The following is a 19,066-nucleotide window of genomic DNA, read 5'->3' as shown; positions in this document are numbered from 1 at the left end:
TCTTCCTACAATCTTATTCTCCATTTTCACCATAAAATAAAATTCTCTCTGCAAAATGGAATGAACTTTCCATGTTATCCTAAATTCTCCATTTGGAATATTACTAAGCCAATCACTTAAGCTACTCCTAAGAGAACAGTGAATATGACTATGCCAAGGGCATCTGATTTATACATTTTTTGATGCAATTGGAAGATATAGTCAAACCACATATAGAACCTCATTCTTTTCATAAAATGCAAGAAGAATTTTGCATGATACTCATGAATTAAAATGATCACAATCTTAATTCCTTTTTGTTCTGGACCGGTCAGAAGACCAACCGCACGCCGACACATGGCATAAGATACACTGCCTTAAGGCTCCGCACTCAAAGGAACACGCCAGCTTGCGTGCACCGTGCCACACAGGAGCGCGCTCTCAAAATTTTGGATGAAAAAAAAAGGTCTCTAAAAAATTAATTTGGTTATAAGTATATCATATGACAAATAAATCATAGACATTTGCATAGCTTAACTAAATACTAAAAAGGCCTCAATTACTCTTGGTCATGAATTCAAATTTTGGTCTCCACAAAATTGATTTTATATGAATATTCTTCTGTTAAAAAAAAATATATTTTTAAAGGCCACATTAAAAATTTTGCTTTAGGCCTCTTAATCTGTTGGGCCGGCCTTGCTTGCTCCGTCCCTAATCATACGCCGCATAACCCGTCGACGGTTATGGCCAACGCGTGCCTATATAAGGGTGAACTTGCTTCACCCTCAAAGTACACATCACTTTTCACAACACTTCTTACACACTCTTTCTCAGTTCCATTACTGACTTGAGCGTCAGAGTGCTAACGTGCCTGCAGGCACCTTTTGTTCCACCGTGAAGACTCATCGTCGTCGTGCCGGAAGCCGTTACCGTCACACCGGAGCATTCTCTACCGCCGTTGCTACTCAACCGTTCTCACCGGACAAATCACTTTTCTTTTGGCTATTTTCAAAATTCTTTGTAGTAAATTCAGATTCATTTTAAGTTGCTGAAACTGCTGCCACATAAACATAATTAAGCTTCAGTGAAGCTTGCAATATGAGATATTTTGTTTCATAAGGATCATCATGCAATTTATCTAACCAAGAGTGAACAATGAAAAGTTTGTATGAATTTGAAAAGAAAAATGAAACAGAATAGCAAAACTAAATTTAGTGTTAACTTACCAGTCAAAGGAATTGTCATTCAATTGTTCAATGAATTCTCATATCAAAGCTCAAATAACCACTATTGATTAAGAAGTAAGAATTCAGAACTCAATATATCTTAGTGAAGGAAAATTAAGTAAACTCCTAATTATAGGTTAATCTCAAGGTCTAGAATTAATCAAACTAACTAGGAATCAAGCATTGCAAGAAATTCAAAGGTATCAATCATATCATGAACAGATGTTCAAATATACCTGCAATCCTATTATGTGATTTGAAGACAGGGATGAGATTTCTTATGATAGGAATTGAGAATCTACCTTTATTAGTTAATAATGTAGTGTGGTAGCAAATTGAATATGCCACTACCCACATATGTTTCATGAAGCATATTATAAAAGATATGGTTTAAAACTTGCATACCATATATCATAAATCTCCTGCAAACAAAAAAAAAATGCATATCATATCATATCACAATTGTAACGTGTATCAAATTGTATAAACAATGCAATTTAAATTTAATTAAAAAAATTCAATTCACTTGGCATTATCATATCACCTATATAATCACTCTTCTATAAACACTTTCATCAATTCTAGTAATAACATAACATCAATTCTCTGTTAAAAGTGCAATCCAATGTGGATGGGGATTGGAAAGTTCTTCGGAGATGGAGGGGCCCTCATTGTATTCAAACTTTCATGTGGTTAGTGGCTCATGGTCGTATTCTTACTAACTACCGTCGGAGTAGGTGGGGTATAGGAATTTCACCTACTTGTCCATGTTGTGGGAATGCAGATGAAACAGTTTTTCATTGTGATTGCAGGCATGCATCTCGGGTATGGACTAGACAAGTGTCTCCAGATTTTATAACTAATTTATTTTCCTTTGTTGGTTGCAGGGAATGGGTTTTTAAAAACCTCGGCAAAAGATGGAATGGAGTTATCAACTCTAGGTGGCAGACAACGTTCATGACTACATGTTGGCATTTGTGGAAATGGAGAAACAAAGTTATTTTTGAAGAAGGATTCCAAAGACCGGATAATCCAACTTATGTAATCCAAAAGTTCATCATGTCCATTGAAGAGGTCTCTCAAGATCATTTGAAAAACAATCCTCATCCAAGGGAAACTGTGTATATTGGATGCAGGGCCGGCCTTGAGGGGGTGCAAACAGCTCAACCGAGCTGGGCCTCCCCCAAGGATGGGCCTCAAAAAAAAAAATTATACCCAGTAGTATACTATCCAGTAGTACACTATCCTGCAATAAAGGGGGTGCAAACAGCGCATGACTTTTGATTGTTTTGTGCAGGTTTAATTTTCCTCTTGCTTTTGGTGTTAGATGGGGATTCCTCATGTATACGGTAGTTATTTTCACCTATGGGTGTACCGCATATATACGGCACGTTGTATTTATCTTTTAAAAAATATAAATAGAGCATTGCTCTTTTAAAAAAAATACGTTTTGATTTTATCACTGGCCTCTTTTCATTCCCAGAGCCGAGCCTCCGAATTCTCAGGGACGGCCCTGATTGGATGGAAGAGATCTTCAAATGGTTAGGTGCGTGAAACTCAATTGTAATGGAGTGTGTAAAGGTAAAGGGGAGTTTGTTGGGTGTGGCGAAATTTTACATTAATCTGATAGAAGATGGATTAAAAGTTTTAGTCGCAAAATTGGAGTTTGTGATGCTCTGCATGTTGAGATGTGGAGTCGTTATATAGGGTTGATATGACTTGGAGTGATGGTTTATCTCACGTGATTGTTGAGAGTGACTCAAAAGTGCTTAACTGCTTATTGATATGGTTACTAACAATTGTAAGATCAATGGAACCATCCATTCTCTGGTTCGACGTGTTCAAGAGATCCTTCAACGAGGTTGGCATACTTAGGTTATTCACATTTGGTGGGAAGGCAACAGATGTGCTGATTGGCTGGCAAATTTTAGTCTATCCTTAGATTCTTGGAATTTGTTTATTTTGGAGTCTCCATTTAGTGAACTCAAAGACTCATTCTTGATGATATTTCTGGGGCTTTCATACCTAAAAATCTGCGTGTAACTTAGTTTTTTTTTCTTTTGGGCCTCAGGCCCTCTTCTATACCAAAAAAAACATAACATCAGCCATATTTGTTCTCAATTTTTTTCATGATATTTTACACTTGTTGAGTTTAAAGCCTCATTTTGTGACAAGTGTATTACGAGTGTCGGATATTTCGACACTCCTCATTCTAAAGGTGTTAGTGCTTTATAGATTATAGCTAAAGTAGTAGTTGAGTTAAAACAAGTCCAAATATCTGAAGCTAATGTTATAGTTCCCTCTCACATGATGAAGTGGAGACACTTTTAGGAGGTGAACTTTGTAAAAACAATCGCATGGCCTTTTGTAAAATTGATTTTGGTTAAAAGTGAGTTACTTGCAAAGTGTTTTATGTTTGGATATCTTGAAAAAGAGTGATATTTTTCAATTTATGTTTTGATAGTTTGGATCAAAATTGTTTTTGAGCTTTATAGGTATCGACTACATGCATAGTTCCATTTTAGTGTATACATAGTTTAGAATTGTTTTTGACATGTTTTGCTGTTTTTTAGTAGAATTGATTTTGTTTCCGGAATCTAACTTAAGCTACAATTTTTAGTTTTTTACTACAAAAGTGAGAAATTCATTTTTGCACTCAAATTAATTGTTCAACTTATGTTTAGACAAATATATTGAAATATAAATAATTTTACATTCAACTCACTTTCCACTAAAATCAATTTTACAAAAACAATTCATTCAAAATCAATTTTTGTCACCACCTAACCAAACACAAAATTTAGAAATATAAGTTTTTGGGTAGCTCCCTCAAAAAAAAAAGTTTTTGGGTAGAATTAAGTTTATAAATGGAATTAATTTTAACAGAAACTCCTCCAAAACTCCACCAAAAGCTACTACTCACACCATAACTCCTCTAAAAAAACCATCACACCGACTCAAACCCCTATAAACTACATCTCCCCTTCTCTTCGCCGCAGTTAAGCCCAATTAAATATTCGAATTCAAAAATGACTTAATGCAATACTCATTTGAATTTGCCACCAATCGACCTCCGGTCTATCAAAGAAGACATCATAACATGCCCAAAAACTGAAGTCTAAAAACTGACTCTTAATCTCCACATAAAAGTGATTGATCTATCAGACTCTAAAAACAAATCATTAAGGTATCTCAACTTTTAAATCACGAGAAAAAACACCATAACTAACCCAACATAAAGGATTATGCTGAATGCACTGGCCTTCTGAAAGCAAGTATGAGGTGTTAGTAGGAGGACGTCAAATTAAAGTTGAGCTTGCAGATTTTGATGAGCTAATTTAGCTTCTGAAAAAAAAAAAATTGAGCTTACAGATAGCACGACATCAAACTAAAGATTAGACAATTTTATGATATAATGTAATTTTATGACATAATGTAATTTAGAAAGTAATTCAATTTTTTTATGAAAATCGAATTGTCAGAATAATAACTTTACACAATTTTAAAAATGAAGAGATTTTATGAATTATTTTATTAAATGTAAATTTAATTTTGTTTTTCAATATCTCCTTATAATAAAGAGTTTTTTATTTAATAAACTAAGAGAAATTATATTAAAGCAACAGACAGTTCCTCAAGCACAAGATGTGTTGGAGAATACTGAAAAGTAGGTATTACACAAATTTTAAGTCACAACTAGCCTCTCTCTCTTTTTCCTTTCTCTCCTGTGAGCCGTCACAAAAAACCCTAGTTTCTTCTCCTTCATCCACCAAAGAGGGGTGATTTAGGGTCAATTTTTGACCCAAAATCACCCCTCTAACTCGCTTTTCTATTTCCCTTTTATTGAATTAAGTGATTTTCACATCTATTTCGTTTTATTTTGTGATTTCGTCGTCTTCGTGCGACGTTGGTTGTTCGTCGTCTTTGTGCGACATTGTTTGTTTTTCTTGTTTCTCTCAGGTATTTGATCGCTTCAGATTGCCAGATCAACTTCGATACAGTGCAGATCCAATCAATGACTTTGGCGTCATCCGCGTTGCATATCCAAAAACATGGTTATTCCGGAGATTTAAATATAGTCATATGTGTAGGCATTTGTACTTTGCCGTTTTATGCTATTAACATGGATGTTGTGAGCCTGTTCACAGATTCATCCTTTTTGTTTTTAGCGAAATTTGCATTATATCGATGTACTCTTTCAATTTGAATGAATGAATATCTTTTATTTTGTCAAAAAAAAAAAGGTCACAACTAGCTAGAAAGAAACAAAAAAAAATTACAAAATTACTTGAAGACAGCATAAAGGATTCAGCCTCCAATAAGGGTAATCAGAATTGAACAAAATGTATTGTGATTTCAGCCACCAATACTTTTGGAGTTTAACCTTTTCTGCAAGTGTCTCAAGCTTGTCTAACTTGTTGTGAAAAATCCTTCTGTTGCAATCTTTCCAAATAACAAAAATCACTTAAATCCATAATGGTAAATGTTGTCCCTGAGCTTTTGGAAAATCCCCCAAGACCACGAAACTGATATGAATGAGAATAAATGTTGCCATGAAAAACTGAATTGATTCCTAACCACTTTGAAACCAAAAGCCATATGCGACCATAAACATCACACTGAAAGAACAAATGATCTATGTCTTCTAACTCACCACACAGGGCCGCACAAGAGAGCTGAATAACATCAATAGCATCTCTCTTATACAAATTATCCTTAGTAGGTAGCCTATTCAAAAAAAGGTGCCAGATAAAAATATTCACCTTCAAAGGAACCGATTTAAGCCACGAAAAGCAATCAAACCCCTCATTTAGATTGGCATCAATCGCTTTCAAGTAAGAATAAGCTGATTTAATCGAGTAACACTGAGACGAATGGAGCTTCCACACCCACCTGTCAATCGCGCCTTCCTGCAAAAAACAAGAAGACAACTGATCGACACACTCCATAACCAATGAAATATGGCTAATCATAAATGTATTTTATACGCTAAATCATTAAGTCAATCAATAAATAAACAAATTGTTTTTACAATTGACATTGAAACTAAAAGGAAATGAATAACTTTTTCTTTATTGGTGGATCAAAATTTGTTGATATTATCAAAATATTTATTCACGTTAAAATGGATTCAAATATAGTACATAAATAATTCTTAGGAGCGGGGATTGTAATCTAGGCATCTCTTGAAGGAGTGGAGTATAATTTATTTTAGATTTTTACTTATACAAGAAGTGATGGGATTGTAATTTACTCATATAATTAGAAATCGTGGTTAGGTTGGGCCTAACACAAACACAACCCCGTCGTAAAATCGATTTGTGAAGTGAGAATTCGCTCAAAAATGAACATCTGGAGTGTGGATACAAATGTGGGTGGCTTGATATCAAAAACTTGATATCAGGTGGCTCAATGGATCTTGGATGAAGCGTGGATACAAATGTGGGTGGCTCGATATCAAAAACTTGATAACAGGTAACTCAAAAACTTGATACCTGATGGCCAATGAATCTTGGAGAGGGCTCTAATACCATACTATATTATAAATTGTGGATGAACTTAATACATATCTTACAAAATCGGTTTGTAATGTGAAGATTGCCTCCACTTATAAACTTTTATCAAGTTATCACTCAACTGGTGTGGAACTCTTTAATACATATTTCCCTAAAAAAATATAATATCCATAATTTTTTTCAGTGAAAATTCTTTTTTATTTTTTTTACTTCACTTGAAAACGCTCGTTTTTCATTAAGTTGGAATTAAAACATGGATGTCTATGTAATGAAAGTATGAAACCCCTCAGTACAATTATTACAAAACATGGAGATTAAAATAAGAGTTATGTTATTTATACAACTAAAATTAGACAACTAATGCAACACCATATAACATTGTGAGGAGTATATAAATCGAAATCAGTAAAAAAATAAGTTGTTAGATGTACAAATCGGATGTTGACATGTCATTCTTCTTAAAATAATGTAGACAGAAATATTCTATGGTAAAAGCTACAAAAGAAACCACAAAAGGAAAAGGTAATTAAAGGTACAAACATGCCATAAACCCATAAATGATCAATGGGCTAAGTTGAGTTGGTATGATTATGAAAAGTGAGGGGAAAAAGGGAGTTTGTTTTTCCCGACAAATTTAAATGCATTTTTTTTTTAAATAAGTAAATAGTCCTCATAAATATACCAACATTTGATTTTAGTCTCTCTATAAAATTTCTTAGACTTTTGGTCCCTCTAAAAATTTTTATCGATGAAATTAGTCTCTGCTCTACATTGAGAACAAGGACTAATTTCATGGATAGAAAATTTTGAAGGGACCAAAAGTCTAAGAAATATTTTAAAGAGACTAAAATCAAATGTTGATAAATTTAGGGGGACCTTTTAGTTATTTAACCATTTTTTTAGGGTTAATTAAGTTTCTACTCCCTATAAATATTCACAGTTTTGTTTTTAGTCCCTATAAAATAAAATCACACTTTTTAGTCCCTGTGATATTTTCCTTAAGAATTTTAGGGACCAAAATTGTTGATGGAAATTTTTTATAAGGATTAAAAATGCTAATGGAAAAATTTTATAGGGACTAAAAATGCTGATGGAAAATTTTATAAGGACTAAAAAGTGTGATTTTATTTTATATGGACTAAAAACAAAATTCTGAATATTTACAAGGACCATTTACTTAATTAACCTTTTTTTAATGATTTTTTACTTAAAACATATTTCTTATGGTTCATACTTTCAGAATGTAATGAATTTGAAGAAATCGTAACTTATTAAATTATTTTTTGTTAGAGAGGTCTTTGTGATGCGGTTTGATTCAATTTTGAGATTAAAAATCATTTGAACTGTAAGATAAAAAACATACAACTTGGTTTGGTTCGATTGACTTTTAAAATAAAAACTTAATCAAGTCAAACCAAATCGATGGGGTTTTGGTTGGTTTGGTTTATGCGATTTTTTGTGGGACAATACAATTTTTGTGTTTTCAACATTAAAATCAAGTTAAATAGTTAAAATGTTTCGAATTTCATCCAACATTACAATTTTATTTTCATCCAACAATAACAAAAATCAAATTATAAACATAGACGAAAAAGTAACTCTCTTCTGTAAAAAAAATACAAAAGTCTCAGATTTAATTATTCTCTAAAAGTTTCAATTGAGTTTCTATTATTCAAAATATATTTAAAGTAAACACATATGCAAAACCAAGTAAAACCACATTAAAGCATGATACATTTTTTAAATAAAAAAATACATTAACAAGAGAATCAACATGTCATTTAATAAAATTTTACATTGAGTTTATATGAATATTGGATTGGATGACTTAAGTTTAATTAGTGTTTCTCGTATGGTCTGAGCCAACATAATTTTTTTACGATTTTCAGTTTAGGTTGGTTCCGTTTGCAGTTTTCTATTACGTTGGTTTGATTTTGAACGCCCCCATTCTTGAATATGTTTTACTTAACTTTCGATCGAACTTCATATTATTATGATCATTTTCTTCTAAAAACTGGAGGATTAATAAAACCATAAAAAAGTTATTAACCATATGAAAGCCACTTAAAAAATGTAAATAAGTTTTTTTTTTGAAGCAAAATGTAAATAAGTTTTGTTTATTTTCCATTATTAACATGTGTTAGAAAGTATACTTAAGAAGAAAAAAAACTGCATTGACACGCTCTTAAAGAGAATAATTCAAAACAAAAGCATAATTTTTTCCACTCAAAAGTATACTTTGGAATAAACTCTCAAGTAGGAGCAAATACAAGCGTGTAGAGGCATAAAGTGAAAATCAAGTTGGTTTGGTCTGTTAATTTCTCCAACAAGTTTGGCAATGGGCCATATTTATATCACAAATATATGGAAGAAGGTGAGCACTGACAATGCTTTTTTTGGTGCAGGACAAGCTACAAAAGATAGTTGTTTTACTTTCTGGCTGCACCGATTAAATAAAGTGGAAAGACATGTTTGGAGCAAGGTTCAAAGACATACTTTTTATTCTCCCAAAAGATACTCATTTTATTAAATAATGGAGTAATAAGCTAGTAATATTTTATATAAAAAATAAATAATTGGATGCTTAGTAGAATTGGAATCTTTTGCATTACATTAGATCTCAATCATAATAGACAAATAAAAAAAAATGTGAAACATATAGTGAAGATCTTAACTATAATATTATTTTTGTTTTTGGATGGATCTAACAATGAGAAAGGAAATTGGATTCCACATTGTAACTGAGTTAACAGATCAAAAATTAACGATTGAAATCAAAACTGTGTGAAATTGATTGTATAAATCTGAATTGTTAGATCGCATATCGTAGCCGAGATTGTGTATTGCATGGTGAAGTTACGGCAGGAAATCCAGGTCCAATGAGAAAGCCACTCACATAATATTGTGTAAGCAAGTGTATATTGAAGTGTTAGCTACTTTCATTATAAAAAGAAAAAAGTGTTGGCTACTTTCATAGTTAAAAAATTAAAGTTTCGTTAAGAAAGTATAAGTTTTTTTTCTTCATAAAAACATTAATAAAAAATGTGATCACGTGACATAGAGCTACAAAACCAGACATGAATAGAGTATAAATTTACTAGACCAAGCTAACTGCTTTTGAGACCCCGAAATAATGCGAATAAAATATTACAACCCCCAAGATTTGATTTGAACATAATATTAAACAATTATAAGGGTATCAATATTTAAGATTTTAGTGAACTACGAATCAATGACAGAGTAAACAGAAGGATTAGATGTACTCACTCCGTTCCTTTTTAAGTGTCTCTTTTGGAGAAAAATTTTGTTTCTATTTAATTGTCGCTTTCAAAGTTCAATGCATTATTAAATGTTGTTTTACCAATATTATTCTTTGTTATTTATTGCGGAGAGAGAAATATATGAAATGAGATGTTAAATTAATAAGGTCATTATAGTAAAAGTATAACTTATTGCATCAAAAGTAAAAACAATTATTGATTGTCTTGATTTGTGTAAAATGTCAAAGAGTGACGATTAAAAAGGAACGGAGGTAGTAATATATAATTATCGTAAATACAAATTATTACTATAAGATATTAAAACTTGAGTCAAAACATTTCCCTCAAAAAAAACTTGAGTCAAAACATTAAAATTTAAATATGTAGGAAAAGTTGCAAATACTTTTGATAGATTGTAACATGCGTTTAACGTGCAATTCTTCATTTCTCACCATTTTGAATGTTTGAGCTTAACATTAAATATTAGACACTCTTGGTTGATGTAAAATAAGAATCCTTCTATTTATAAAAAAAATATCAATCCTATTTTACCAAAAAATATAAAATGCCAATCCTTCATGATGAAGACTAGGATCATAATAACATGTCAAATATCCCGTAAAAATAAGTAGCATGTGAATTATATATCTTTTTTTCTATAAGTAAAATATTATTGTATTATGTATCTTTGTTCCAAATAGGGTTAGAAAGATTAGGTTAATCAAGAACTTTGATATTGGACAACATGTTATACACACCATTGATTGTATAAACTTTTCTTGGACGAAGATTCCAATCCCAAGAATAGTCCCCACCATCCTGCAAAAAATGTTAGCCAGTGAATCACAACACTCTCCCACTTGTTCTTTTTTTTTTAGTAGCGTAGTGGCTAGATTCACACACATTATGTGTGGAGAAGTGAGGAATCTGAGGTTCGAATTCCGGCCCCTGCACAAATTATCCCTGGTAGCTACCAACTGAGCTACACTTACGGGACACTCTCCCACTTGTTCTTCCTCCCAAGATAGTAACTTACGCCGCCACTTATTAGCGTTTCCCTCCTCAACAACCCAATCTAAAGAACTCATCTTGAACATGAAATCAAATTGATTTTCAGACAAAGCAAACAAAAGAATGAATTACTACATAAAATGCTACCCTTCATCCACATATCCAACCAAATTAAAAGAACGTATTGGTTCCATGTCCCACCGCTCTCACCAAATTGTCATCAAGCCAACTACCGACCCCCGACCCTAAACCTCTTCTAATACTCATTAAATCTTTCCATCAAGCTGACCCTAATCGACCTCTCTTTCCAACACGCCCTCCATGTTGACCATATGAAACCTCCAACATCATTTTTCTAAAGGAGTCAAATTAAATTCTCTAATCTTGCGCACCCTCGTACCTCCATCCTCCTTATCCAAACAAACAATATGCCATTTAATCCAAAAAAAAAGTCCATTTAATCCAATATCACTTACTATCAAAATAGTCCTTACAAGTTAACAAAAGGACCAGTGGCGGATCTTGAATAAATTTCTTGGGGGTACCAAAATTGTATGTAATATATATTAAACAGTTTCATGAAAAATCACTGAGCAACCAACAGTCTAGTGGTTGGTCTCTTTTGATTGTGGCTTGTGGGAGCTGGTTCGATTCCCCACAGGAACCTTTTTTTTTTGAATAAAATATAAAAATTACAGTTGAAGTTGAAATGAGAAATGAAATATTAAAAACTAGACAGAGGCAGGACTCGAACCTGCCCAATTTCAATGAAAGTTCAGAACCCCTTCCATTGCAACCAATGGAAATTCATGATATAATTATGCCTAATATCATATATATAGCAATGTTAGGGGTTGCCATGGCACCTGGGGGTCTCAACAGAGATCCGCCCCTGGGACCAAGTTGTCCAACATCATTCAAAATCATAATCTTGTTTTGCTTATTTTCAAATTTCAACCGGGTAAATGTTTGACCCCTACGATTTCAAAAGATAAATTACTCTCTTGATTTTTTACTTAAGTTGAGATCGAAAACATTTGCCTTCAAATATATTGTTCAATTCACTTATATATGTAAATATACCTAAATAAAAATAATTTTGCAGTCCCCACGAACATATAACTCAGTTCGTAGGGATATTACATTACATACGCAGGGGTTGTGGTTCGAACCTCGAATTTTCCATTCACATGAGAAATTCTAGCCACAAAATTACTTGACCAAAAAAATTCATTTTGCATTTGTATAAAAAATTACTTTACATAAAACAATTATTGAGAAAGTGAGAAAGTATTTTATTAAAATGACATTACCATGATCCCGGAAGAGATTTGAGCTCTATAAAGTTATAAGATCAAACTCTTATGGTTGAGTAAAATTTTTGGAGAAGTAGGAATTTACACTTTTAACACATCAAAAATGGGTTTAATGTGCATTAAGATTTAAGACTCATCTTATGGATACTTTATGTAAAATTCAAATTTTCTCAAACTTAATATTACAAAACTCTTTCTTGATAAATTTGTCAACAAAAAAAACTATTTCTTGATAAATTAATTTTTACTACAAAAAAAAAAAAAACAAAAGACGCTCTTAGCTTTTTATTCTTTTAGGCAAAACGATCTCATTTCATCAGAAAATATAGGAGCAATACAAAGAGGAAGATCATAAAAAAAACACTCGGCCTAGACTGCAATAAAGACGTTTTGACAAGGTTGTAAGCGACTTTATTTCCTTGTCTCCTTACAAAAGTTAGATTGTAGCTAACATTAAAGGAAATAAGAGGCCTACGATTAGATACCAAAGTACCTAGTTCGTTATCAAAATGTCCACCATTTATAACAACATCTATTTAAATGTAAAATAAATCGTCTCTTATTACCAATAAATAAATAAATAAATTGTCTCAGTGGTTAATAAATAAATCACATAATTTCTCCTTATATATCACATATTTTTTTTTTTTTTGTAAATATGTATCACATAATTGATCTTATATGCACTTACTTAAATTAAGTTTTAAATATCAATCAATTATTGGTTATCTTCTTTTGACGAAAATATATGGTTAAAATGTCTTAGTATCAATCACTATTTTGCTATATGAAATGATGGTTCACTTTAAATGAGTCGTGTCAGTTTGTTAAGTACCTCAAAATGTCCATGAAATCTTGTTGGTAAATGTCAGGGTTTAATTTGTCATATTCCCTTTTATTCATAGTAGGCATTTTTTTGGTTTTTTTCTTAATATAAGAACCCAAAACTCTTGTTTTGAAATATGCTATTAAAAAATCTGTGTTATTCATTTAGGAAACTAAATTGGGTCTGCATCAATTCGGCTCCCACATTGAATGGAGCATTGCTAACAAATGTATCTCAACTACTATTTTTTAGGTATATGCACCATTCATTTGACATGATGCACAAATGAACAAAGAGACACGAAATCTCCTCATATATTGAGGCATGATCAATCAAGTATTAATCTAAATTATTTCTTGTTAGAAACGTATATAGAAAAATTGAAACATGTCATTGTACCTTGTAAGGAATCACGACTGAAGTAGTTTGGAAAATCAATCTATGGTTCATTTAATTTTGTAGAGGCTAAACGTAATCCATCTAAGTTATTCTCTCTGTTTTTTTTAATAAGCTCTAATTTATTTTCTCTAATAATTGTCACACATTCTTCTCAAAAAAAAAAATTGTCACACATCTCATGTGTCGGGATTTTATAAATTTTATAAATATTAAACTTTGAAACATGTTCCTTAGAAAGAAAAAAACTTTGAAACATGTCTAGTTTTACATATTTTCGCATTATAATTCTTCTACTTGTCGGGGTTGGTCTCTTAACACTTTTGTGTAGGTTGATTTTTTTTTTTTTTTGTAATTGTAATTTGTAACACCCGTTAGGGTCGATCTTTACACTTTTGTATGGTTTATTGGGTGACTTATGCCCCATAGTCTTTGTATTTTCTTTTTCGTTTTAATATTGTTTTTTTTTTTGCTTAAAAAAATTATATATCTTTTATATCTAATCCTAGCTGACATCCAAACCCTAATTCCAACCCTAAACCTAAAATTTTTGGCTCCAAATCTTTTCAGTCATTAGATTAATCTATGTTGCTTAATTCAATTCACCAAAATATGGCTCCAAGATATTTGAATTTTGCCTCCAACTAATTGCAATTAATTCCTGGTCATTTACGTGCCCAATCCTTTCCATATGGAAAATGCTACTTCTCAAGAAAAATAGCTTCAAGAATTTTTCAAGACACAGTTGGCAAATTTTAATTGGATGATTTATTTGTCAACTTCCTATTTTTCAGCCACACCTCCTTGAATTGTGGCAAATAGTGCATTGTGATTGGCTACTCTTTATTCTTGAAGAATTCTTGATGTTATTTTTCCAGAGATATAGCATTGCTCTTTCCATATTCCCATGCTGTTACTTAGTTTTCATTTCCCATGCACCACACGCTCTCTCTTCTGCCAAGGCATAAGCATCAATTTTTTTTCATTCCACTAGGCACTCAAAAATGTTACCGGAGGTAGAAAAAGATGATTTTTGCCACAACGAGACCCACCTTCTCCCTTCTTCCATGGTATGGGCCATTTTAGCCATAACCTTTCGTTTTAACTCTATTTTACATTCCTACTTTCAAGTTCCTTCATTTTCATTCTTTTTTTTTTCTTCACTATGAGACAAAACATGCTTCGCCGACCATCGCTTCTCTGTCGTTCATGCTACCCACTTCAATGGTGAGTCTATTCTTTCAAATTGAGTATGCTTTTTGTTACCTTGCTTGGTTTAGATGAAATCTTCTTTGTCGTTCATGCTACCCACTTCAATGGTGAGTTTAAATTTTTTCGTTGAGTTTAGAGTTGAAAGAAACTACTATCCAACCAATTTGATTCATGCTGTTCCTCATCCTTTTGCTCATGACTTGCTTAATTTCCAGTTTACTTTTGGAAAAAGGCTGTCTGCTGATGAGATTAAGGATGGTTGTATGGTATGATCTCATGTATATGTTTGTTTTATTTCTCATATTTATATCTGATGTCGATTGAGTAGTAATCCTAATATGTTTCACATTTTTTTCATCGTACAGACCCTTGCTTATAATGGATTCTGTGAGCTCACCCTTGATGTAGCGACGCCTGCGCTGAGGATTGTAGATGACTGTGGAAATCTTTGGGAGTGTACTCTGGTATTTGAGGATAGACCATATGCTAAGTAAAAAATTGGTGGGCATTTCAATCAAATGGTTCTTGGTAAAAGGCTTTGCAAGGGTTCTCATGTGATGGTGGGTGCACCGGTTGTTGGAGGCAATGATACTCTGTATTTTCGAGTTATCTGGCGTTAGGAATGTTCCATTGAGTTATCATGTGTGGACCTGTTTAAATTTGCAAGACTTTGTCTATGTCTAAGTTTTTGAGGTGTTTTTTTGTCTTTAATGTATTTAGTAATCCCTATCTGCATCAGTTGTTTCTTTATGTTTTTGTTGAAAAGTTGTATTTCATTCTGAGTTATTAGAAGTCGGTTCTATATTTTAAGTTTGTACTTGATCCTATGATGATGAAATGACAAGGAACAATGATGTTTATGTTTAGGGATTGTCTGAAATTGATCTCATATTTATCCAAGCATGATCATATAAAATTAACAGGTACGAGATCACTGAAAATGAAAATGTGCATATGTTCTTGGTCAAAGGAAATTTTGAAATAAAGTATTTCAAGTTAGTTGTTTTATGGAAATTTCGTTTCTTTATTATGCAGAGAGGATATGAGTGTTGTGACTTTTGTTACAACGAAATATTACAGTCATTGAAAAAAAAAAGATTTATTTATAGGCGTAGTGTTTATAAAATAAGTTTACTGGAATTAGTTTTCAATTGTTTTAGGTGGATTATGGAAGTGAAATGACAAACAAGTAAGTGGGATTGCAACAATAATCATCTTGGTCAAGCAAATAAATATCCATGTAATATTTCCATTGTATGCTGTCCTTCTCCTTGGCTGATTCTATTTATTTTTAATTGCAATTAACCACTTTATTTTTTAAACTTTCTATATGGTTTATAATTTAAAAAATGATCAGGAAGCAATCTTTCTTAAAACTATTTAAACGGAGTAATGAACCATGCTGAATGAACCATAAAAGTATAAAACAAACACAAATCCAACCAATGCATTAGTTTCTTTTATCACTATATAATGTGCTTTAAATGTCTAATAATTTACAAGTGTAACAGCAGCATATGTTACGTAAAAGTGTAAATGTTTTATTTTTCGATCAGTAATAATAGTTACATTTTATTTCGTTTTGCAAGACTTTGCCTATGTCTTTAGTAATCCCTATATTCACCCGGTATTTTCATTTTGTTTTGGTAAGCAAGTTGTATTTCCTTCTTTATTAGTAGAAGTCAGTTCTCTATTATATGTTTCACCTGTACCCATTGATGTTGAAATGAAAAGAAGCAATGGTCTTTATGTTTTATGATTGTCTCAATTTGTATTTCAATTTATTCAAGCAGTATCATCTATTGTAAACTGGTCGGATTTAAATCAGAATTTAAATCAGAATTTAAATCAAAAAATTGGTGCTAGCAATTAAACTGTTAAAAAATTACATATAAGTCAATTAAATTGGAAATTAGTTAATGTGAATAGTTGGTTACTAAAGGACAAACAACTAAGTGGGATTGCAGCAACAACATACATGACATTCACTTATTATTATCCATGTAATTTTTCATTTGTATAGTGTCCTTTTCATTAGCCTCTTCTAGATATTTTTTTTTTCTTCAATTAACCACATTGTTTGCTAACTTTTATTTTATGAGTGGAGCATGCTTTTATATGTTTTGTACTTAAGGCCGATAGTTAAGAAGCATGCTTTTTTAAAAACCATATCCTACCACTATATTAGTTTCTTTAATCACTATATAAGTGTAAGAGTATCATAAGTTACGGCAAAAATGTATTGTGGCCTTTTTTTCATAATTCTAATGAGTATTTTGTATTTTTTAGTTATGCATTTTGTCACTCTTGGTATAATTAAATATTTTCATCACTATATAATGAAAAGCATGTGAAATGTATTATGTTTATATATGGTAATATGTGTTATGTTATATATAATTACGAATTGGAACTTTCTACTCTAGAGAGTGGTTTTTTTTTGTGCTGTCTTCTTTTTTCCTTTGTTTGCTTTGTAACCAAAAAAAATAAAATAAATAGTAATGCATACCCCTCATCCATTTTGTAGTTTGGTTATTAATTCTCTGAGTTTAGTGGGAAGCATAAAATTGTTAGTTGCAGAAAAATATTAAATGTTATTGGAACCCTCTATTTTAATAATTAGTTGTTGAGGATTTTTAGTGTGGGAATCTAAACAGCCAATTTAGAACTGCTACCCTTTATGATTAGTTGTGCGCATTTATTAGCGTACCTTGGTTTATTGAACTCTTTATGAGCATTGTGTATGATGTATCAACTTCTGGTGTTTGAATTGCGTAATCTTTATTTATGCCTAAATTGTCGCTAAGTTCGTCTGATGCAAGGATTCCTTTCAAGTTGATACATCGGTAATTCCCTATATATGTGTTGTTTGCAATGACAATCAACAAAAGTCAAAGCCAATCATTGAAACAAGTGGGAATATACCTTCCCCAGCCTCTTTTTTCATATGGTCAACTATATGTTGCAATCTCGAGCGTTACGTCAAGAAGCGGTTTGAAGATCTTGACTATTGACGAGTATGGAAACACCGTAAATGAAACTACAAATATTGTGTTACAAGAGGTTTTTAGGAACGTTTAAAACAATTATTATGATGTAGGGTTGTTACTATAACATAGTTGTTTTGTGTTTGATCAAACGTTGATATATTATTCGACGTTATTGTTTGCAAATGTTTATGACCCGTGCGGCAGCACGGATGAAAAGTCTAGTAGTAAATTATTCAAACCCAATTAACCTAAGGTCCCGTTTTCATTTCTTAAAATGTGTTAGTTTTTTTTTTATATATACAAAATTTGTATTAGTTTATTTGATAATAATAAGAAGAAAAAATACTCTTAAAGTGAATATTTGCAGCAAATGTAAAACAAATCTATTTTCAATATTTGCTCAAAATCTCAAATGTATAACCCTTAACTAGCATTTTCTCTTCTTTTCATCATATGACTCACTTTAAAAGTTTCTTTTATCTTGGTTAACCAGTAAAACTAACACAAATTTCAAGAAATAAAAATAGAAAATATGTTTAGAAAGTAAATGGATCATAAACTTTTTGAGATAAAAAAGTAACTTTTACACATGACATTTTTTATATGATGTCTATTGTTGTCACATTAATGCCTTAATTTTTTATTGTTATCTAGTTGCGTTTTAAATTTTTTACGACCAATTTCATTGAAAATAATAGATTTTTTTTTTTTATGTTGATAGGGTCTCCGCAAAGATAAAGTCTAAGTTGGTCACAAATACAAACAAAATATGCTTAAACACGCTCACTTGAATAAGAAAAATTTAACATAAAAGTAAAAAATGATGTGATTAATTTATTTTTTATTTAATTCTTTTTCATTTGTGTGCGGCCATATAGTTTTAGTCCGGGGTTGTGACTATGTAACTTACTCCCCTTGGAAAGACCGTGTGAATCAGTAGAAACGTGGACACGGAAAAAACACTCAAAGGTGGAGAATGGGGACAGGAAGCATAGGAATATTATCTAACTCTTCAATTTATAAACATTGTTCATTTAATATATTTTTAGTTTTTATCCCAAATTCTATTCACAAATTGAATTAAGTATCGATAATGAAGTTATTTTTAGTTTGTTAGTTTAAGTAGGCTTAATAGCAGTTTTAATCCCCTAACTTTCCCAAAGTTGCGATTTTGGTCTTCTAAGAAAAAAACTATAAAACTGCCCCCTAAATTTTGCAACTGTAGGAATTTTGGCCCCTCAAGACCAAAAAAAAAATAAAATAAAAAATAACACGTGACACCTCACTTACGGTGCCACGTCTGTGTAGACCGAGTCAAAATTTGCCTTGGGGGC

At 31.7% G+C, this 19,066-nt stretch overlaps 1 long non-coding RNA gene across 1 annotated transcript; it reads left to right on the top strand.

Moving 5' to 3' along the window:
* Positions 1-14,429: 14,429 nt before the first annotated feature.
* Positions 14,430-15,608, top strand: LOC146939047 (uncharacterized). Its single transcript, XR_015033426.1, has 3 exons — positions 14,430-14,757; positions 14,958-15,008; positions 15,108-15,608. It is a non-coding gene; the product is annotated as an uncharacterized LOC146939047 (long non-coding RNA).
* The last annotated feature ends 3,458 nt before the right edge of the window (positions 15,609-19,066 follow it).

Source organism: Medicago sativa, chromosome 3, assembly GCF_051527215.1.
Source record: "Medicago sativa cultivar Bolivia chromosome 3, Bolivia_mono, whole genome shotgun sequence".
In the NCBI taxonomy this organism is placed as follows: domain Eukaryota; kingdom Viridiplantae; phylum Streptophyta; class Magnoliopsida; order Fabales; family Fabaceae; genus Medicago; species Medicago sativa.
The sequence above is the reverse complement of the archived record's forward strand: the minus strand, read 5'-3'. Positions and strand labels throughout refer to the sequence as shown.